Here is a 22,963-nt window from a genome sequence, read left to right as displayed (position 1 = left end):
GAACTTGTCTAATAAGCTATTGTATTGATTATTTTATTTCATTCTAGCTGGGCTTTAAAAAAAGAAAAAGTCATCTGATTAAATCACTTGGTATTATCTGGTGAGGCTTAAATGTAAAATGAACCCTTGTTAGCTTCTTATTTCAAACCAAAAATGTTGAGCTGATTCTATGTCTTATAGGTTTTTGTGAAAAATATTAAGCTTTTTACTGCTAATTTCTAGTTGGCCAGATGTAGGATCACTCCTGATCCTATCTTATTCTATCTATTGGACATAATAATGACTGGAAGTGTTGTTGATTATTCTCTTTTAATAAAAATATAGTCTGGAGGAAAAAGATAAAGAAAGCTGGAGAAGTGTTTAAATTTTAAATATTACATAAAAATGAGAAAAATTAAAGATGCTACTAGCTACAACATCATCTGATGAAAATTGACGGAAACAGTGTTCTGAGTAGGGTTAGGTGCCAAAGGGTTTTCTTGATTTGACTTTTTTTTGGTAAACCATCTATATTCCTGTTGTTTGTAGCATCCATGCTATATTTATTTCGGGTTATTTGCAAGGAGTTGCTGTAACCTTGGCTGAGTTAGGAGAATATACCCGAGTGGTCTCTTTGCTTGAGAACTTGACAAAGGTTTGTTTATGTACTTCCTAAAGAGTAATGTACTTGGACGATGCTGGCCAAAGGAAGGGTTCAGTAAAAACTTTTGATCTGAGCTTGCCTGTATTCGTGTTATTGTGTTACACAGGAGAAGCCAAGTGACCCTGATGTTTTTCGTTTTCTTGGAGAAGTTAAGTATAAACTAAAGGATTATGAGGGAAGTGCTAACGCATATGAAAGTGCTGCAAAGGTGTTTTTTCAGTTTATGCAAGACATTTTACTACTCATGTTTTGCTTAGTCCGCTGATAATTTTCTTGACACCAAGAGTTGGTTTGTCAGCATTTAATACCAGTAATCAATAATAATAGGTTGTTGTATAGCTTATATGATTAATTTCTATTATTTTCATTCTACAACAAAATGTGATCTGATTTAATGAATCATATGGAAAAAAATATCTGACCACCCCCACCCACACATAAGGGATTGGCCTAGGTTGGTTATACCAAAGGCTATTTTGTGGTAATTCCTTATCTAATTAAACTTGAATAACTGTTGGAATAATTTTACTTAAAAATCAGTTTATTTTTCTTCCATATTACTGTTTACGGTTTAAATTTTATCTTCCATTTAGTTTTCAGTTATCTCTAAGCATTATGAACAAGAAACGTTATTAATGTGATGCTCCCTCAGAATGTAATGAAAAGAGATTGAAGAACATAAAATGCAGATATTAATTTCTCAAAATTCCGTTAGGATTTATTTTAATAGTTGATAAATATAACATGATCGTATTACTGATTTGGATTTAATAATGTCGTTTATTGACATCTTGTTACTATGTGGCAGGTGTCTAAGTATCTCAATTTTGAAGTTCTACGAGGCCGAGCAAATGCACTACTTGCTGCTAAGAAACCAGATGAGGTTTGTTCTCACATTAGTGGATCACATTGCTTTTACAACGATCCTTTGATAAGAATGTTGTAAAAAGTAATATTGTAGTTTTCTACATGCATGTTTCACGATTTTATGGAACTTTTTATTAATGTTATGGTTTACTATGAATCTGTTAGTCTTACTCTTATTTTTAGATCATTATAAGTAAGTGTTGTATTCTCTTCTACTCTGATTTTCTCTCTTTCATTTCTGAACTTAAATGTTTGTTTTGGAAAAATCACTATTGCTATTGCTTAGCTTTTTCTTTTTTAATAGGCTGATAGGTCTGAGATTGTTATGGCATTGAAATTTAACTAGTAAATGTTTATCTTTTTTTGCATTGCTATTTGCTCAGAGGAAAGAACTCAATTGGGATTTAAAATTCTTTTAAAATTGAAATGTACATAAATAAAATTTTACTGCTACATATTAGTTGATGATACTTTCTTGTTTATAATAACTTTTCATCGTTCATTTTTTAATAGTTTCAAACTTAATGTGGAGTGTTGAGTTTTTAATCTCTTCTCGTGTGCTTAATATTTGTTGATCCATGATTAGGGAATTAGAGTACTTCTTTTGTGCTTAATACTTGTTGATATAAGATTAGGGATGTAGAATTTAGTATGAAATTTTTGGGGTTATATGTACGAAACAGGTTTTGAATTAGATGTTGATGTGAGAACATACTTAGTTATCTCCTTATATTTTTCAGTTTATACGTAGTGATGGTGGTGAGAAATTGATTGTTCTGAATTAGAGTTGTACTGACTTTTAATTTCTTGTTGGTTGTATTTGTTGCTTGAGTAAGTTTCCTTAAAAGTTTCTATTGATTTTCATAAAAAATAGATCTATAGGGATGATATTCTAAATCTATTAGCCATGTATCTTTCTTACTTCTGATTATTTGTTCTTGTTATTTATTGATTTGTTTTTGTGGTCTTATTTTTGTAGTCTTATTCTTGTGGTACATGTAGCTCATTTAAACTTTAGTTAGCAAGAAAGAGTAAAAACATGATAAAACTGAAGAAATTGTATTATTAAGACATAAATAATATATACACGTCATGTTTATCAATAGTTGTCTAAATAAGAATTGTGGAAATGCTGATTTTTCAGACTACTTATTTTTTTTTCATAGCTTGTAAATTCTAAAGGAAGATAATACTTCAATTTTGCTAGTTTTCTTTATCTTTGATTATAGGAACTTTTGTATAGTTAGTTGTGAAATATGATGCATGTTTTTCAATGTCTTAACATACCTACCCTTGTATTACTTTTTTTTATGTACTCTTTTAGTTTACTATTAACTTTATGTTTAAGCATTAATTATTTAAATTTTTATGTAGCTAAGCAAATCGACCCACAACAAAGACAAGTGCACAATGGATTATGAATTGAAGGATGGAGCAAGTTTCATAGTTTACTTTTTGTGTATCTTGCTATGGCTTTGTTTTTCATTTTTGAAGTAAAAGATGTTCAAGATTATAGAGCTTTATTATGTATGTTTTCAGACTTAAATTAGAACTAAGACCTCATGAAGTAATTCTTGTTTAATGTAATACTTATGGTTTATTAATCTATTTAATATTATATTTTGTGATTAATTTTGATATTTTTTTTTATCCAAATACGATAATAAAAACCTTTTAATTTAAAAGAAAACTTATAATTATCCTTACACAACAAAATTAAAAATCTTTTATCTAGACTAAAATAACAAAATTTTATTATTGGAATTTTAATATGGTATTTATGGTTGTCTTGGATACATATTATAAGTGTAACAAAACGTTATGATTTATATCATATAACAAACTAAAAATGTTATCAAAATAATCAATTATAACAGTTGAAAAGTGTTATACAAAACGTTTAAGATTAAACTTCAAATTTATAACCAATTACTCTAACTAAGCGTTATTATTTTAATATGATAGGAACTAAAAATGTGTTATTGAATACTTTAAGATAACATCGAACATAACATTCAAAAACTGTTATAGAAAAGACAGGACTTTTAATAACAGGGGCTATGTTAGCGTTTTGAGAAGTGTTATGAATACTTCCGGTTAGCAGTTTTTAAGTGTTATGAATACTGTTTTTTCTTGTAGTGGGATACCGGAACTCTGCTCCTATCAATCGCTTGCTAACATAGTACACCGGGTGCTGCACTTTATCTTCCTCTCGTACTAAGGCAGCACTAACAGCATGCTCCGTGACTGCTAGGTACAGAAAAAGGTCTTCTCCATCAACTGGCTTAGAAAGAACAGGAGGTTGGGCCAAATGCTCCTTTATGGCCTAGAAAGCTTGCTCACATTCTGCCGTCCACTCAAAATTCTTGCCTCCTCTAAGCAGGTTAAAAAACGGGACGCACTTGTCCATTGATTTCGAAACGAACCTGCTTAGAGCTGCAATCTGCTCAGTCAAGCTTTGTACTTCCTTTATTCTAACTGGAGACTTCATTTCTATGAGAGCCTTTATCTTTTCTGGGTTTGCCTCTATTCCTCGGGAGTTCACAATAAACCCAAGAAATTTTCCAGAACCCACTCCAAACGAGCACTTGAGGGGGTTTAACTTCATGCTGTACTTTCTCAGTATTGTGAAGCACTCCTCTAAGTCTCACACGTGCCCTTCAGCTTCCTTTGACTTCACCAGCATATCGTCTACGTACACCTCCATGCTCTTGCCGATTAAGTCACGAAACATACCATTCACCAAGCGCTGATAGGTAGCCCCTGCGTTCTTCAGTCCGAAGGGCAAGACCCTATAGCAGTATAGTCCTATATATGTTCGAAAGCTGGTATGCTCTTCATCAAGAGGATGCATGCTAATCTGGTTGTACCCTGAATATGCATCCATGAAGGACAATGTCTCATGACCAGAGGTTGCATCTACCAACTGGTCTATTCTTGGTAAAGGAAAGCAATCCTTTGGGCATGCTTTATTTAGATCAGTAAAATCTACACAAGTCCTCCACTTTCCATTGGGTTTGGGCACCAACACTGGGTTTGAAACCCAGGCAGGGTAGTATGCTTCCCTGATAAACCCATTCTCCTTTAACCGCTCTACTTCTTCCTTAAGAGCTTTTGCTCGATCCTTGTCAAGCAATCTCCTCTTTTGCCGCACTGTTGGATAGCTTTCATCCACGTTGAGCACGTGGCTGATCACAGTTGGTGAGATACCCACCATGTCCTTGTGAGACCAGGCGAAGACATCTTAATTCCTTCACAAAAATTCTATCAGATGTGCTCTCACCTCTGCTTTCAACTTTTTTCCAATTTTGACCCCTCTCGTCGGGTCATTATCATCTATAAGGACCTCCTCTAACTCTTCGGACGGTCCCACATCACTTTCATAATCCCCAAAGCGAGGATCAAAGTCCCTTCCCTCGCTTTGGGAAACGCCATATTTGGTGACTTCATCACCGGATGGGGTCTTCTACTCTTTTAAACCAAGAGTGCTCTCTTGGCCAAACTCCTCTAACATCTCTTCATCGGTTACAACTGCAAGACTCTGGTCGACATCCATCTCGTCCACCTCCTCTCTCTCAACACATACAATCATGTTGCTCTCCTTGGCCCCCTTCTTTGCCTTAGCTACCGAGGCATTATAGCACTCCCTAGCCTCCCTCTGGTCTCCTTGGACACATCCTATGCCAGCACTGGTCGGGAACTTCATGGAAAGGTGCCAAATTGAAACTATCGCATGTAAGTTTGTGAGCAGTGGTCGACCAATAACCACATTATAGGTGGACGGGCAGTCAACAATCAAGAACTCGGTCATTACGGTTTCATACTTGGGAGCTTCCCCCGTTGTGACTGGCAACTTGATTGTCCCAGCTGGTGACAATCCTTCTCCAGTAAACCCATAAATGACTTAAGAGCACGGCTTCAAGCCATTGACAGATAGCTTCATCTTCTCGAAGTATGACTTATAAATAATGTTTACAGAGCTCCCTGTGTCGACCAGACATCTCTTCACTTTCATATTAGCAATTTGGACTGTCACAACAAGAGGGTCATTGTGAGGATACCTCACGTGTCGAGCATCTTCTTCAGTGAAAGTGAGAGACTCACTTTCATATCTTGGGTTCTTCGGTGGTCGCTCCTCCACTGTCATGACTTCGGAGGTGGATGCCGCATCCAATTCGTGACGAAGGGTGCGAGCATACCTCTCCCTCGCCTTGTTGCTATCTCCAGCAAGATGTGGTCCTCCACATATAGTATCTAGTGTGAAGTCCACAGGTTTAGGTTGCAAAGGTGGGGATCGTTGCCGCTTGAACCCAGGATTGTTGTTGCTCCCCTCTCCTTGGGTCTTTTCTGTTCGATACTTTTTTAGCTTCCCCGACCGGAGGAGAAACTCTATCTCATCTTTGAGATGATTACACTCTTTCGTGTCATGACCATAATCTCCATGGAAGCGACAGAACTTGTTCATATCTTTCTTACTCATCTCCTTCTTGATTGGTGGGGGTTTCCGGTAAGGGACCTCTTGATGACTGGCCAAATAGATCTCCGCTCGGCTCGCCGACAGAGTGGTGTAGTTGGTGAATCGAGGTTCATACTTTGTTGGCTTGTCGTTTGGTCCCGACTTAGCTTTCTTCTCATTGTGGCGGTCAGACCTATTGTTCCCACGTTTCTTACCACCACCTTGATCATGTCCGCCATTTTTAGGGGGATCACTCGATCCACTTGGTTTGTTCAACCCATTTTCTCCCTTCTCAATTGCATCATCCAACTTCATGTATTTCTCTGCCCGGTCTAAAAACTGTTTTAAAGTTGAAATTGGATGGTGATGGATGCTGTCCCACAAAGGACTTCGGTAGATAATGCCGGAAGAAATTGCCACCATCTTCCCTTCATCTCCAACTGCATTAGCTCGGTTAGCTTCTCTCATGAACCTTTGTATGTAGTTCTTGAGAGACTCATCTTTCCCTTGTTTTATATCTGCCAAGTGATTGGCATAAACAGGAGGGGTTCGAGCAGCACTAAACTTCCTGCAAAACTCCTTTCTAAAACTCTCCCAAGAAGTGATGGAGTTAGGCTTGAACTTCCAATACCACTCTTGGGCAGTGTCGGACAATGTGGTAGGGAAGACTCTGCAGCGATAGTCATCACTCACTCCGAGCAGCTCCATCTGATCTTCGAACTTCCCAACATTTCTAATCGGGTCTGCCTTTTCTGTATAAACTGGCAGTACCAATGCTTTATATTTTGCTGGTGGTTGAGCTGCCCTAATCCAAGCACAGAAAGGGCTACCACTCCTGTGGTCCACTGGATCAATCACTAGTCGTTTTGACAGACTCTGGACTGCTGCTGTCAAAGCATCAAACTGGGCTTGGATGCCTGGGGCCACTGCTGGGGACTCACTTTCGGGACCGCCTGGTCAGGTACTCCTATCCGGCAAACTATCATCGAGTATTTCTACTCGACTGGTAGGACGGATTGGCTCTTGCCCTTCGACCGGGACAGTCCTCCTTCTATCATCAATGGCGTCCCTCAGGTCCTTCTGAGCAATGTGCTTTCCCAACCGATCGAACACCGTACTACGAGTCTTCTCGGATGGTTTGCTGGGTGGAACGTGCTCCTTGCCACTGTGCTGGTTGGGATGTCATGGTGGTCTTCCTGTCTGGGCTGGTCGATCCTCTCCTCCTCGATGGTTATTATTATTCTTCTCCTTAGAATGGTTAGTGTGATGACTGTCAGCTTCATCACGCCTATGCCCATCTTTGAAGTGGGAAGTCTCATTGCCACGAGGAGCTTTATTGTGCTCCTGCTCAGGAGGTGTTTTCTTACTGCCTGACTTGTGACTCCCTGACCTGGAAGTCTCTGATCGGTGGCTCCTTGAGGGGGTCTTGGAGTTCCCCCTTTGAGTTGAGGCAGTGCGCGATCGGACTCCATCCTCCTCATGACCAGGTGGGTTACTACCACCTCTGCCTGGTCTATCAGTTTTATTACGACCAGCTTCTGTGGTCCTTGCCTCTGTGGTGGCTGCCACCCCAGGTGCAACCTGGGCATTGGCTCGGGTCAGCTGCGTAGCTGCCTCCAGAGCGAGTGCAGCTTCGCGATGTCGCCTGTCGGCCTCCTCCTGCTGTCGACGGATCTCCTCACTCCTAGCGTCCATCTCTCGTTTCTGCTGCTCGAATGCGGCATTCTGCCTAGCCATTTCCTCAGCGAACGCCTCCTGCCTGGCGTTGAACTGAGCCATCTCCTCCTGGAAGGCGCTCATGGCTTCCTGGAGCTCTTCAACTTCTGGTGCTACGTCCTCGAGCACGACTCTGGGCTCAGTTTCATGATCTTGAATGCTAGGACCCTCTAATCTAGCATGCTCTTTAAAGGGGCTCGTCTTCTTGGAGGCTGCATTGGTGTTCTTAGGCGCCATATTGCTTCAGGGACCATCTGTTCTTCTCTTCAGACTCTCAATGAAAGCACCAAAATGTTGACTGCATTTTTAGCCAACGACGTGAGAACGTCAAAAACGAAAAACCTTCAAGACAATTCAAACGACACAGACAGTTTAATAAAGAAAATAAAGAACACACGCAATTTTTATAGTGGTTCAGCCCCAATCAGTTGGTAATAGCCTAATCCACTTAGAGATTTGATTAATTTATCTACACTCAAGATCAGATGAACCTTAGTCAACTGAGTTTCTTCAGTGTAAATTCTCAGAATACAAAAGAGTTCCCTCTCAAGAAAACGCACTTTCTCTCTCTAGAAAACTCAGACCAAAACTTCAAATTGCCAAAAAGTCCTTTTCTGATCCCATCAACCCTCTATTTATAGGCTTGGGATCAGAAACTGATATCCCCCTAGGATCGGGATATATTATTATTCGTATTATATTTAAATTACAAGAAATATTCAAAATACAACAGAATCCTCAATTTGAGCGAAGAATGAGAGATTCCCGCGTATGCCCAGACCGATTCTTGTTGAAGTCGTTTCTGGGAATTTGACGCAGTCTGGTCTATTTGGTTGATGAATATCGTCTTCTGGTCGAACACATGCATGTTGGACACACACAGGTGCTGGTCGGACATATGCATGCTGGACACATGCATACAAACCAGGCCCTTGTCTCACCCCGGACATGCATCCGACCACACCCTTGGACTGCTCCTCAAACCAAAGTCCGACCACACCTTGGACTGCTCCTCGGACCAAAGTCCGACCACACCTTGGACTGCTCCTCAAACCAAAGTTTGACCACACCCCTTGGACTGCTCCTCAGACCAAAGTTGCACCACACCCCTTGGACTGCTCCTCAGACCAAAGTCCGACCAGTCACCTTGGACTGTCTCCTCGGACCAAAGTCCGACCACACCCCTTGGACTGCTCCTCGAACCAAAGTCCGACCAGTCACCTTGGACTGCTCCTCGGACGCACTTGGCTTGGACGTGACACCTCTCAAGCAGTCAAAACTCTTCATTGATGTACTAGGCTGCTGCTAAGCCAGATCACCCAACTATTCCTTGCCACTTGTCATTTCTATCGCCACGTCATCATTTATAAATTTTTGTGGATAACAGATTGCATCCATGATTTTGAATTTATGCTGAGTGATTAATGTGGATTATATGATGAGAATTCATGCTTAGTGAGTTTGTTATCTGTTATTACTGTTTGTGTTGCACATATCTGTGAAACTATCCAAAATTGACATGGTCAGCTTTGATAATTCTAATTGATAATTAAATCATTTAATTGAGACTATCTAGATGATTTTATCCAAGATATAGTGGGGACCATGGGCCTATGAAATCAAGCTCCAATAAGTTATCATAAATTTAAAAAATAAATTAAAGCTCTAACTTATTAATTCCTCGTGACTCCACTAAAGACTTAGAATTACAATCTTGAATTCATAGAACGCTCTATAACAAATATAGATATGTTATTGATTATCCATTGTTACAACCATAATTATCACTCAATCCTCTATAGACAGTCTACAATGAGATGGGACTAAAATACCATTTTACCCTTCATTGTATTTTATCCTTAAAACACTTAGTTCCTTGTAAATGATATTTCAATAAACTAATATTAATTACTGAAATGAGTTCTCTATCATTTAGCTCCTTGAACCAAAATAAAAGGAAACCATCGTTTTACTTCTTCATCAGAAGCTATAGATGTTCATATCTATGATTAACACTCTCCCACTCTATTATACTAATGATTTCCCAAGATGTAAGTATGTGCTAGTCCGTAGGGTAAGCTGGTAACGAACAAGTCAAAGAACTCAAATAATACAATCAGTTAGAATATTAACCACTCAGAATTGAGATTGAATTGACCTATGGTCAACTATATGATATGACTAGAATAGATAATAACGGTATGTTTACTTATCCTATCTACTGTCAATATCGGTCCAGTCTAATGTAACAAATACATCCGAACTTATCTACTTTGCTAATGTTCTAGAAAGAACATAACACTGTGATGTGTAAGTAGATCATATCGTAGATTGACAAGTCAGTGTAAATCCTGTGCACTGACTAATCTTAGAATAACTTATTTTGAACATATAATCATATTTATATTCCACTGTGATTATGTCACTATAAATATGATTAACTATATGTTCGGGATTTCATAGAAGTTTATGTTAAACAAATAATCATGAAAATAAAACATGTGAGAAAAGTGATTGACCAAGTAAAAAATTGATTTATATTCTTTTATTGACAATAAAATGAGATTGCAAAAAAAATTGGGTTTTAATTAGAGCATAAAACCCCAACCACTATAACCCTTCCTATCAAGACTAGGGGTAGTAGAACAGTTAGGTGTCTTTCTTTTCTTATTACTAGGCCTCCACCCCTACCTAATCTCGCAAATGGGGATATAATTGCCTGAGCTTCCAACCCTACGCCACTCTCACTCCACGTCTCATCTCCTGCGTCCCCTTTCGCAAAGGCCATCCCTACCTTCTGAGCCTAGGAAGAAATCTCATGTACTGAAGTGATCCTAATACTCTGGGCCATCCCAGAGTTCAATCCTCAAATGACTCACTCCTTCCGGGCCACATCAGTCGGTACCAAATCAAAATTGAATTTGGCCAACCCATAAAACTCACTGACATACTTTGTCACTATCTTACTACCTTTGCCCAAGTTCATAAACTGATGGTCTTCGCAATTCGAATTGCGTCATAGCAGTACCTTTCATTGAAAAATTGTTTGAATTCCTCCAAACCCATCATGACAACATTCCGGGTCTGGGATACCACTTCCCACCACGTTCGAGCATCCTCCCGCAACATGTATGTGGCAGAAGCCACTCCATCATTGCCCACCGCTCGCATATAGTGATGGAACTAATCATGCCCATCCACTATTCAGCTCTAAACAGATCCAGGCCTCCCTCAAAAACTGGAGGATAATGCTTCTAGAATCTTTCATACAGTAATTCCCATTTGTTTCCACCCTTAGGTTGAACCATAACCGATGCCATTACTATCAAAACATACAGAGTAATGCTCCCTGACTGAACCCAATGTCTCAACCACTTAATCTCTTCCTCATGCTTTTGCAATCTTCTGTGCCTACCAGCAAACATCTGCTGCCAATACCAGGGGCAGATGGAGGGTTCTTGTAACGACCCCAAATTTCTAATTGGGCTTAGGGCTTGATTAGCGTGTAGGGAGGGCATAATTGATATATATACATATATATGAATGTTTAAATGGTTAAATGTGTGAATATTTTTCATGCATGATTAATATGATTATGTGAATATATGTTATATGCATGTGAGTCCTTTATAGCTTATAAGGGCTTATTTGTAATTTTGGCCCGTTGAGGGCATAAATGTTATTATATGTGATAAATGGTTGGGACCACATTATTATGTGGAGATATTTGCAGCATATGGCTCGAGACGGTCCTAGTGAGCGGATTAGCAAAATAGTCACAGCGGGGTTCATACCTGGCTCAAGGGGAGCCTAGGGGTATTTTTGGGAATTTAAAGAATATTTTGGGATTTATTAAACATGGGATAGGTATTTTTTTAATTAATTGGATGACGTGATTAATTGGTATATATTAGGAACATTTGAGGAGTTAGTGGGAACTGGAGAGAAAAGACTATTTTACCCTTAGAGTAATTAAATGGCTAAGTACTTTAGGGGAGGACATTTCGGTCATTTTTTTGTAGGGGATGTGATCAGCTAAGGTACTAGAAGAAATCAGAATCCACTAGACACAAAGAAGCCTTATACACACTCTCTCTCTCCCTCCCCTTCTATACGATTCTCTCTACCTCTCTCTCATGCTTGAAGAGTTCTTGCTGAACTAAAGATTAAGGCTAAAGAATTCAATGGGGAAAGCTTGGGAACTTAAACTCAGGGATTGGAAGATTGAAGCTAAGAAGTCTAGCAACCAATTGAGGTGAGTTCATGTCTTTGATTATGTTAGAGAATTTAGATCATTAGGGTGAAATTAAGTTGAGTATTGGGTGATGAATTTCTACTGAGTTGGGATGAGGATTTCAGTAGGATTGTTAAGATTTTGTGTTTAAAATATGCGATTAAAAATCCTAAGTTCGTAGCTAAGCTTGGTTTTGGTAGTGTTTATTAAAGTTGAATTATGTGGTTTTGGCTGGGAAAGATGTTGGGGAAAAAACCCAGAGACTCTAGGCATAAGGGAGCGCGTCGCGGCCTGCAGGCCTAGAATGCCTGGGTGTGCTCTCTGTTTTGAGGATGCACCGCGACCCTAGGGGGAAAGTCGCAACCCGCCTCCCCCTGAAGCTTGACGATTGAGCCTCTGACTTGGGGGTGCGGGAGATGACTAGAACAAGGATAGAATTGGTTGTGGGTCGGTTGGAAAATGTCACTTTATAGTCGACCCTTCTGGAGTTGATAAAAGAGGGTCGCTTAAAAGATGCACAGTTGTAGGAGGCTAGAAGGAATGTCCTAGCTGGGATAGCTATGGATTATTCCATTTCAGAGACAGGGCTACTATGGTATAAGGGTCGGATTTGTATCCCGACAGATATGGGTATTACATGAGATATATTAGATGAATCCCATACTACTCCATGCTCACTCCATCCAGGCACCATAAAGATGTATCAAGATCTACGGATGTAGTGGAGTACGTGGCCAAGTGTTTAACCTGTCAACATGTAAAGGCTGAGCATCAGCAACCAGCGGGGTTGATACAGCCTTTGGGTATTCCTGAGTGGAAATGGGAACATATTACTGTGGATTTTGTGGGAGGTTTACCCAGAACAGCGGGGCTACAGGACTCGGTGTGGGTAATAGTAGACAGATACACCAAGTCAGCTCATTTTCTGCCAGTGCAGAGGACCTATACTGTGGATTAGTACATGGAGCAATACGTGAGAGAGATTGTACATCTCCATGGGGTTCCCAAGTCTATAGTATCAGATCAGGATCCTATATTCACCTCCATGTTTTGGGGTAGTTTACAGAAGGCTATGGGGACTCAGCTGAAGTTTAGTACGGCCTTTCATCCTCAGATTGATGGATAGTCTGAGAGGACGATTCAGGTATTGGAGGACATTCTCAGGGCGTGTGTGATAGATTTTGAGGGGTCTTGGAGTAAGTATCTCCCATTGATTGATTTTTCATACAACAACAGTTATCAATAATCAATTGGAGTAGCTCCATACGAGATCTATATGGAAGGAGGTGTAGATCGCCCAATCATTGGGATGAGATAGGTGAGAGGAGGTGTTTGGGATCCGGGATGATTCAAAGGACTAATGAGGCTTTCGAGAAGATCCGAGCTTGAATGCTCACTTTACAGAGCAGACAGAAAAACTACACTGATCCTAAGCGTAGGGACGTGGAGTTCCAGGTAGGAGACCACGTGTTTCTGCGAGTCTCACCACTATGAGGGGTGAGAAGGTTTGGGAAAAAGGGAAAGCTAAGCCCTAGATTCATGGGACCTTTTGAGATCCTGGAAAGGATCGGCCAGGTGGCCTATAGATTGGCTCTGCCATCGCCATTGTCGGGAGTTCATGACGTATTCCAAATCTCTATGCTTTGGAAGTACATCTCAAATACGACTCATGTGTTGAAATATGAGGATTTGGAGCTGCAGACAGATTTGTCTTATGAGGAGTGACCGGTTTAGGTCCTAGACAGGAAAGACAAGGTTCTACAAAACAAGACAATTCCTCTAGTCAATGTGTTGTGGAAGAATAGCAGGATCAAAGAAGCGACCTGGGAGCTTGAGTCATCGATGCGGGATCAATATCCTGAGTTATTCAGGTTAATTTTGAGGACGAAATTCTCAGTAGGAGCAGATAGTTGTAACGACCCAAAATTTCTAATAGGTCTTAGGGCCTTGATTAGGGTGAGGAGAGGGCATAATTGATATATATATATATATATATATGAATGCTTAAATGGTTATATGCGTGAAAATGTGGCATGCATGATTAATATGATTATGTGAATATATGTTCTATGCATGTGAGCCATTTATAGCTTACAAGGGCATATTTGTAATTTTGGCCCGTTGAGGGCATAAATTTTATTATATGTGATAAATGGTTGGGACCACATTATTATGTGGAGATATTTGCAGCATATGGCTCAAGACGGTCCTAGTGAGCGGATTAGCGAAATAGTCACAACGGGGTTAATACCCGGCTCGAGGGGAGCCTAGGGGTATTTTTTGGAATATAGAGAATATTTTGGGATTTATTAAACATGGGATAGGTATTTGGTAAATAATTGGATGATGTGATTAATTGGTAGATATTAGGAATATTTGAGGAGTTAGCGGGAACTGGAGAGAAAAGACTTTTTTACCCTTAGAGTAATTACATGGCTAAGTAGTTTACGGGAGGACATTTTGGTCATTTTGTTGTTGGGGATGTGATCAGCTAAGGTACTAGAAGAAGTCAGAATCCCCTAGACACAAAGAAGCCTTAAACACTCTCTCACCTGCCCCTTCTATATGAATCTATCTACCTCTCTCTCATGCTTGAAGAGGTCTTGCTGAACTGAAGGTTATGGCTAAGGAATTCAATGGGGAAAAGTTTTATCAATCTTGTCGGCGAGTCTTCAATTTTTAGTTCAAAGAGGTCGGCGAGTCTCAGTGGTAGCTGGAGACATGGCCGGACGCAGGTGACCTCGGAAGAGTGTGACTAAGTAGACGCAAAATTTAGTGGGGAAAGCTTGGGAACTTAAACTCAGGGATTGGAAGATTGGAGTTGAGAAGTCTCGCAGCCAATCAAGGTGAGTTCATGTCTTTGATTATGTTAGAGAATTTAGATCATTAGGGTGAAATTACGCTGAGTATTGAGTGATGAATTTCTACTGATTTGGGATGAGGATTTCAGTAGGATTGTTAAGATTTTGTGTTTAAAATATGTGATTAAAAGTCATAAGTTCATAGCAAAGCTTGGTTTTGGGTTAGAGTGTTTATTAAAGTTTAATTATATGGTTTTGGCTGGGAAAGATGCTGGGGAAAAACCCATAAATTATGGGCATAAAGGGGCGCGCCGCAGCCTGCATGACCAGAACGCATGGGTGTGCTCTCTGTTTTGAGGACGTGCCACGACCCTAGGGTACAAGTCGCGGTCTGCCTCCCCCTGAAGCTTGAGGAATGAGCCTCTGACTTAGGGGCGCACCACGACCCTTAGGTTCAGGTCGCGGTCTGCCTAGGGGTTTTTGTAACACCCTGGATAGCCAAGACCGTTACACTGTGTGTTTATATAGTGCCAGACTTGCTAATCAAGTCATTTAATTAAAATCGTGTTGCAGAAGCTACAAAGGTACTAGGGTTAAAAGAGTTTTGGTCTCAAAAGCCACACTTTTCATTAAGAAACATTATCTGGTTGCGCGGGATCCCAAAAATACAAGTTTAAAGATCATTTACAAAAGTAGTGAGACTCAGATACAATAACCAGCCATACTAAGGCAAAACAAGAAGTTAGGTAATCCCTGTCCTGGTCCACTCCTCGATCATGGTGATCGAACAGCTGGCTATGTACATTTCACCTCGGAGCTCTCCACCTCAGGCTTGGTCCAGCTTGCCCTTGCCTTTACCTGCACCACGTAGCACCCGTGAGCCAAGGCCCAGCAAGAAAACACAATATCAACACGGCATAAACAATTATCAGACAAGTCAATATCTCACGTTGCATCACATAGCCTTAGTCAAATAACCATTCGACATAGTCAAGTATTCCACATACTAGGCATATCAACTCATAACATGCACAGTTAATAAACGATAACCAGGGCTAGCGCTCACAAGCTGCTCCCTCTGTTATCCCAGTGTTCATGGCTCCCAGTGGCCAAATTGCGCTTTATGCGCTAATAGTATGTACGACATTCTTACGCCGCTTTTACATGTCCCATGGCGTGATACCAACATTGACACGATACAATTCTCGAGAGCACTTAGTCCCATCACAATCATATAACCAGGTTCAGTTTCCTTACCTTTCAATTCACAAGCTTTGATCCCTTGACTCCTTGAGCACAATCCCCCTCGAGCCCTAGCGCTCACCTAAGCACAATCACGACCAAAGTCATCATCAACCCTCAAGTTCAAAACCTAGCCCCGGGGCCAATCCCGAGCCCCCGGGAAGTCCTAGTTCCACCAAACAAGGTGGTGGAACCAAACCCCAAACCTTAGGTCAAAAACCCTTGCAAATAACCCTAAAATCCCCTTCAGAAGGCAGGGTAGCGCTACAGCGCTCTTGGGAGGGCGCTACAGCACTACAAATAGAAGCCAGAAGCCCTTCAGCAAAATGGCCTAGCGCTACAGCGCCCAAAGGCTAGCGCTGTAGCGCTAGTCACAGACAGCCCAGCACCAAAATTTCACTTCTGCGATTTTCTCGAACCAACCTCAACCAAACCTCTTCCAACTCTTCCCAAACTTAAAAACAACCTCATGAACACACTCCACTCATCCCAAGCACCCCAAACACCTAAAACCCAAGTACATGCATCCACAAACTCAGAATTCACCATAGCCACTCCTAAGCTCTAAAACTCAATAAAAACCAGCTACATCAAAGTTTAGAGTTTATACCTTATACCTTTGATAGAATTTCGACCACAAGCTGCTTCTAGACTCCTTTGGCTTGCTCCTCCTCAGCCTTAAGTCTGAATTCCCTAAGTTTCCACCCAATTTCAACTTAGGCACCATAACTCAAAAACCAGAAACTAAAACTGAAGAATTCTAAGTCTTACCACAAGTGTTGCTGAACCCTTGCTAAACCTCTGTCAATTCCTTAGTCTTAGGTCAAGATCCTTGATGTCTAGTTACCCCAGCTCTCCTCTGAGCTCTACTCCAAAAAATCCTCAAGAAACAGATGAAGAAAGCCTGAACCGACTCAGAGAAACTCTCTCTGTTTTTCCCTCTTTCTTTTCCCTTCCTTTTCCTTCTTTTTCAGACTTCTTTGATATTCTACAAATTCCACTAACATAAAGCCTTAGTATAATCTAACTTCTGTAAAGAAAATGACCACTATGCCCTCCCTATTAATTCTAACCCTTTAGTCCACTTAAGGGCATTTTAGTCATTTCACCCAATTCCCGCTAATTCCTCGAGTGTCCTTATTATTTCCCGCTCAGTTCCCGATACCTAATTAATCACCAATAATATTCCCCAATGTCAAAATAAACTCCAGTATATCCGTTAAATTCCCATTTATACCCCTGAGCTCACCCCGAGCCGGGTATATATCCCCGCTATGACTTTTCCGCTACTTTGCTCATTAGGATCGTCTCGAGTCACAGATCACAGATATATCCACATAATAATGTGGTCTCGACAATTATCACATATATCAAAGCAGTTATGCCCATAATGGCCAAAATTACGATTATGCCCTTCTAACCTAATCAAGGCCTACATGCATACTAACACACATAGTCATGCATCTCAAATACTCAAGTAATCATATAACATGTTTTAAATCATAATCATGCATCTAAATCATTAAAACCACACATAATTCCCATTATTCCCCCCAGGCACACTAATCAAGGCCCTTAAGCCTTATTAGCGAGTTTGGGTCGTTACAGTTTTTGCCTTAGGTTGGTTTCTAGGATTGGTAAGGCTCGAGGGTTCGAACCTAGGCGCTCGGGACGATTTCTACTACCCGGCATAGTAGAAATCAAGCTCCCAAAGGCTAGTTTTTGCCTCCTAAGTATTTATTTGGATTAGAAATTGATGATTACCCATTGGCCACTGTGACTAGGTTTATCGCCAAGTCTCAGGACTAAGGATCATGCTCGGGACCGTTCTGTATCCTCTACTCATAAGTCAAGGTAAGAAAACTGCACCCTTGTGTGGCTGTATTGGAACTGAGATTCTTTTTATCTAAGTATATGTGTTTTGTAACTATGATACTGTTATGCGAAACATGAAATGAACGGTCTAAGAGAGTCGGGGCTGATGATTTACACACCGGACGCGTCTCGGCCACTGTGAGCCGGGGTCAGCTAGATAAACAAAGGACTTGGCCTAAGCAAGCTGGAGTCAGTTGAGTAAACAGAGGGCTCGGCCTAAGGGCGTAGACCTTGAGTACTTATATATTGGAGTCAGTTTACTATTGTCAGTTTGATGCTTATGATTTGTTGAGCTTTTGAATGACTTTCTTATGATTGATTGGATGCTATTACTTGTTATATATTTTTTGTTATGGTTTTCTTGCTAGGCCTTGGCTCACGGGTGCTACGTGGTGCAGGTAAAGGCAAGGGTAAGCTGGACCAACCATGAGTTGGAGAGCCATGGGGGCGAGGTGTACATTGTCAGCTGTTCGTCCGCCACGGTCGAGTGAAAGTTCAAGGACAAAGCCTAAAATTTGTATTTTTCCATTAGAGTGGCCACTGGTTGTATATAACTTTTGAGAATTGTAAATTTGTCTCTTAAACCATGTTTTTGGGATCCCATGTACCAAACATCTATTTTAAAATAAAATTAACTGGTTACGATCAAATTCTTTTAACCCTAACCTAAAATATGACCTTAGGAACACTTTCTTGTTCAAATGATTGGATTAGCAAGTCTTGCACTATTTTAAAATACACAATGTAATGGTCTTGGTTATCTAGGGTGTTATAGTTCTGTCCTCGACTATCTTCCGCAATCCCCATACTAACCATGCCTGGTTCAGTTGACTGCCTTGGATACATAATTTTTGAATCTGTCCGCAGTCAATGACTTAACCAATCAACCCTTATATTCATATCCAGAACTATACCACGAGCAAGGTCAAGCAACACAATAGCCACATACAATATGCATACCAAGATGCAAGTCTATAACATTCATGCATCAATAATCAAGTCTTATTCCCACAAAATACATATATATACATTATGCTCTCTATTCTAGCACGCAAATAAGGCACATAGGTTCCATTTAAACCTAGAGTTGACCTTATCTTTACCAGTGAGTGTACACGCCACGCCAGTCTTTAGGAACCCTTAAACCTAGACCACTCTAATACCAAGTTGTAACACACTGGTTAGCCAAGGCTGTTACACTGTGTGTTTAAAATAGTGCTTAACTCACTAAGCGAGTCATTTGGACTTAAATGTGTAATTAAAGACTAAGTCAAGGTTAGGTATTAAAAAGTATGGTCAACAAAGTTATTATTTTTCATTAAAAATATTAAGCTTATATACGGGATCCCAAAAATTGGTTACATGCTAATAAAAGACAAATGGAATTCAAATTAGCCATCCTAAGCTTCAAAACAAGGTTCAACCCTAGTTCCTCCCAGGCTATCCCGGTCGAGGTGGTCGAGTAGGCTGCATATGTACACACCGCCCCTAAAGCTCTCCAACTCATGGCTGGTCCGGCTATCCCTTTCCCTTACCTGCACCACATAGCACCAGTGAGCCAAGGCTCAGCAAGAAAACTTAAATCAATAGGCACAAATAAGCAACAATATATAAACAGTAAACTTAGATCAATAAACTCAATCAATAATAGGATATAAGTAATAAGCTTAACAATAATTTTCAGCTCCATCAAACACATAATCCAATCTCATCAACCACTACAATTAGTTAAGTGCAAACAGTACTTCTAATTATTATATAATGTTCAGGCCCGGCGCCCTTAGGCCAAGTCCTCTGGTCTTATAGTCGACCCTGACACGCTTAGGCTGCGCTACATTCCGTAAGCTTGCTATCGTCCCCTAGCGCCCTTAGGTCGGCCTTCAAAATAGATATAATCACAAATATACATTGCAAAACAAGCAGTCAGAGGCAACATATACAAGCATGCCTACCTAGATATTCTCATATACAGATCTATGCACAATCATAACATATTCGTTAACAGGGGTCGAAGCCCCATTCACAACTCGGCTATAGTTTTCTTACCTCAAGTCCAGAGCAGCTATCATATGGCAATCCCGAGCAACTAGCGTATGGTAGTCCCGAGCATGATCCCTATCCCTGAGCCCTAGCGATATACCCTCAGTAGAGATTCGACCTCTAAACTGAACCCCAGTAATCCTAGCCTCCACCCTCTTCAAATCCTAAACAAATTCGTCAAAGTCTCAGGAGCTTCCCAAGGGTTAAAGAGAGAAAGATGCACGAGAGAGAGAGAGAGAGAGTGGGAGAGAGTGTTTTCCTTCTGCCTTTGCTTTCCCCAACTTCTACTAATGTCTATAGCCTCAAACCAAGTCTATCTCTTAGCACCAAAATGACCAAAGTTCCCCTTATCCAAGAGTTCCTCCTTCAATGACCTCATGGTTAGAATGGTCATTAGCCGCATTTCCCACTAATCCTGAAATTGCACTATAAATCCCCGATTAATCCCAACATACCCAATTAATCACCAAACAACTACCCGCTACCCGATAAATTCTAAATACTCACTATGTTTTCCAAAAAAAACCCTAGGCTCACCCCAAGCACAGTATTTAACCCCGTTGTGACTATTCCGCTAATCTGCTCACTAGGATCGCCTCGGACCAAACATCTCAAATATATCTGTACAATACTGTGGTCTCACTCATAACGCATACATATTACAAATATACCCTCAACGAGCCAAAATTAAAAATGTGGCCCAATTTACAAGAACGGGCCCACATGCATATGTAATACACATAAACATCCATAAATATTCACATTACCATATAAACCATTTATATCGCATAATCAAACATATATTCCATTAATTCATCATATAAATCCTATTATGCCCTCCAGGCACCGTAATCAAGGCACTTAGCCTTAATGGCGAATTCGGGACGTTACAAATCATCTTTTAGGCTAAGGGTTATTTCAAAACCCAAAACACGAATTCTTGATTTTCAAAAATGAATGTTATTTCTTGATTTCTCTAATGTTAAATTGCTTCTATTCTTCTATGATTAATGTTATGGATTATGTGATATCTTGTTAGATGGCCAACTAATTAGGATGTTTCATTGTTCTACTATCATCTTAGAATTACTATTCACATAAGAGTTTAGGGTTCTACATGTATGTGATAATTTGTAATTGATAGTATTGTCATAGGTATTATTCATTGTGCTGAAGTTTGGAACCTAGGTTAAACAAAGTATATGCTAAATTGATTTGTTGCTTAGATTAACTTATCTCCACATAAATTAATGTTATTCCTAGGTTAAATGGATTACATGCTTCGTGGATCTATTGCTTGGTAAAAATATTTTAGTATTGAGTGCTTCGCCTTGATTAATTGTAATTGGGAGATTGGGATAATTGACTTCTTCAGCGTTATCTACGAGGTTAATAATTTAATTGAGAAATCAGAATAATGTTTATTATTGTTGTTCTTGAATGATTGTGGAAGGGGAGAATGACTCTTAATAGTTTCTTTAAATTGTAATATCAACTCATTTTTGGTTTTATGTTTATGTTATTTAAATTTCAATTTGAGAAATGAAAATCCCTTCTTTAATATTCGTTGTTAATTCTTGAATAATAATTTGAACATAGTCATCATGGGTTCGACTCGTATTTACCATTATACTGAGATAATTGGCGATACTGAAAAGAAAATATTTACTAAATTTGACACGGCACATGACACCTGCCGCCACAGTGAACTAAGAAGTTCGAGAAGGAGGAATAAGGCTTTGTATAAACCGTAAATTAAATAAGAATACTCAAGATTTACGTAGTTCAGTGATTATAATTCAGATAGTCCACGAGTATGTATTATTTCTTTGGTGATCTCTGAGAAAATTGTTTAAGACAATTTTAGTAGAGTTTTGGCATACAATATTTCTATCCCTCTTTTAGTCCATTTCCATCTATTCATAGGGGTTAAATGGGCAGAATTCACTGACCGTTTACATGAGTAACGTACATGTTTGAGTAATTCTCCAAACATATAAATAAATGTAATAAAGACATTAACTAACTGATAATATAGGTTTATCAGGCAAGGGTTACAATAGTTACAATATGTCATTAATGCATTGTATTTGAAGAAGTATTATTAGTAATTGATTAAGTTTAAGGCTTGTTTATAAAAGGCCATCTCTTTTTAAAGTTTTAATTATTTACTTAAATAAATTTATGGTTGTTGTGTAGTTTAAACATGGTACCAAGTTTTCCTAAAATTTCTGTATTATCATTATGTAAAAGTTACCTAGAATATTCATAAATTCTGTATGCTTGGGGGCATATTGTTAGGAAAAAATGTATTTGTCTCAATGGAAATGGTAAGAAATTTACAACTCTATGTAAAAATATTACAATAGACAAGGATTGATTAAATAAAGTGTTACAACTCTATAACTGAAAATACAAATGAACAAAAGAAGAAGAAGAAGAAAAGGAAGAAGAAGAAGAAGAAGAAGAGAATAGTGAAATACAACTCTAAGCAAAAGATTACAAACAAAGTAAAGTGTTTGAAATAAAAGAAAAGAAAAGATTACAACTCTTAAACAAGAAATACAAGTAAATAGAGAAGAAGAATATAAAGATGAAAAGCAATAGAATAAAAGAAAGGAACAAGAAACAAAAAATAAACAACTCTCACTCACACTACCAAAGTGAAGAGTGTTGTGGATCACCAACTTGAACAAGGTTTGAAACCTTTGTCCAAGAGCTTATTTCCCCCTAACTCAAGCACTAAGGGATCTCTCACAGATTATAGGAAATGCTTTCTGGAATTATCAAGCCTCAAGGTGTTTCTAGCCAAGTGCTCTAATGGATAGAAAAATTGTGTCTTTCAAGTGAGAAATAGGCTCCTATTTATAGAGTTTAGAGAAACCCTTTGAATTTCAAACTCCACCAACCCCCATGGTTGTTACCAATAATAAATTGGATGTTTATGGAATTAAAAGTGAGATTTGGCAGTTATTTCAGTTTTTGGAGCCGTTCAACACAATTTGGAAAAAACTAAAAAATGATTAGTTTTTGGCCTGTGGCCACGACTAGGGACATTAGTGGCCGCAGCCACTACTCTCTGTCCCACA

General features: G+C 39.5%; 1 long non-coding RNA gene across 1 annotated transcript; it reads left to right on the top strand.

Annotated features, from left to right (window-relative positions):
* The first annotated feature begins 569 nt into the window (after positions 1–569).
* LOC133821326 (uncharacterized) lies at positions 570–1,953 on the top strand. Its single transcript, XR_009887477.1, has 3 exons — positions 570–634; positions 750–851; positions 1,452–1,953. It is a non-coding gene; the product is annotated as an uncharacterized LOC133821326 (long non-coding RNA).
* Positions 1,954–22,963: the final 21,010 nt, after the last annotated feature.

Source organism: Humulus lupulus, chromosome 3, assembly GCF_963169125.1.
Source record: "Humulus lupulus chromosome 3, drHumLupu1.1, whole genome shotgun sequence".
Lineage (NCBI taxonomy): Eukaryota > Viridiplantae > Streptophyta > Magnoliopsida > Rosales > Cannabaceae > Humulus > Humulus lupulus.
The sequence above is the reverse complement of the archived record's forward strand: the minus strand, read 5'-3'. Positions and strand labels throughout refer to the sequence as shown.